Genomic DNA, 1,304 nt, shown 5'->3' with positions numbered 1-1,304 from the left:
ATTCCTGCCTTTGAAAGGTTACAATATTGTTGGAGGAAACAAGATTCAGACCTTGGAAACATTTAGCAGATGGTGTATAATAAATACTCAATTGACTCAGGTAGTATTTTAGGAATCCAATGGAAGAAGACAGAGATCCTTGAGGAGAAGACTTAAAGAATTGGTAGAATTTGGACATACACAGAGGTAGGAACAGAGGGTTGTTTCCACTGATATTCTCAAAGTCCATAGTTCATAGTTTCATCTCATTTCCTGGCTATCCAGGAACTAGATACTTTTCCATTTTCTAGGAAAAGACCTTTTTTAAGAATTGTTTTTTGCATCACATGGGTAGGGATAGAAAAATAGTCACAGTTTGAAAAAGCAAGAAAGCAAGAAAGCCAGCCAGGTGGAAAAAATCACCTTTTTTGTTGATTGGAAGGAAGAGTTGGCCCTGTTTCTCTTGTCTGTGGCCATTTACTTCTGGCCTAGAGCTGGCATTTAATTTGAATTTTTATTAACACGTGAAATCTAATGTAGAAACCTTATTCTCTCAATTCAGAGTGTTTAATTAAAAAATCTTGCAAGTTGAATAAGTGGCTTTGCTGACTATGACAAGGTTTTTTTCCAGCAAGTTAAAAGCCAAGGTTATTTGTGGTAGTAATGGCTGGGGAAAAGAACAAATGTGCCTATGTATGTCCAGAGAAGCAATGTCCATGATACATGAACATGAAACATGGTAAGTTGAGAATAGTCAAAAAATTATGCACAGCAAATTTGTGGGAGGGTGTTTGAACAATGCGTACCAAACCTGAAGAAGAGGAGGTGTGAGGGTATATAAACAAGTTCAATGATGCATGCACAGGGATGTTCAGCACAGCATTGCATGCAACACAAATCAATAGGCAATATGTTCTTGAATGTATAGAACAGCCATAAGATAGAACAGTATATATCACTCCAAGTTATCTAGTCTTAAATTTATTTAGAGATGTTGGTGCTCATTTCGGCCGCACATATACTAAAATTGAACCATACAGAGAAGATTAGCATGGCCCCTGCTCAAGGATGACATGCTAATTCGTGAAGCGTTCCATATTTTTTTAATACAACCAAATGCTTCGAAGGCCAGAATAGCAGGGACGGTGGTTTGGGGACCATGGTTTCAGGGGGCATCTAGGTCAATCGGCATAATAAAATGTATTAAGAAAACGTTCTGCATCCCATTTTGGTGAATGGCTTCTGGGGTCTTAAATGCTAGCAAGCGGCCATCTAAATGCATCAGTTTGTCTCAACCCACGTGCAGCAAAGGAGAATGAAGAACA

The 1,304-nt window shown here is 38.4% G+C and overlaps 1 non-coding gene across 1 annotated transcript; it reads left to right on the top strand.

The window, feature by feature from the left end:
• Window positions 1–976: 976 nt before the first annotated feature.
• LOC111751581 (U6 spliceosomal RNA) lies at window positions 977–1,082 on the top strand. Its single transcript, XR_002786715.1, has one exon. It is a non-coding gene; the product is annotated as a U6 spliceosomal RNA (small nuclear RNA).
• Window positions 1,083–1,304: the final 222 nt, after the last annotated feature.

The sequence above is a fragment of the Loxodonta africana genome, chromosome 15, assembly GCF_030014295.1.
Source record: "Loxodonta africana isolate mLoxAfr1 chromosome 15, mLoxAfr1.hap2, whole genome shotgun sequence".
NCBI classification, from domain to species: Eukaryota; Metazoa; Chordata; class Mammalia; order Proboscidea; family Elephantidae; genus Loxodonta; species Loxodonta africana.
This window is presented reverse-complemented; position numbering and strand designations above follow the sequence as displayed.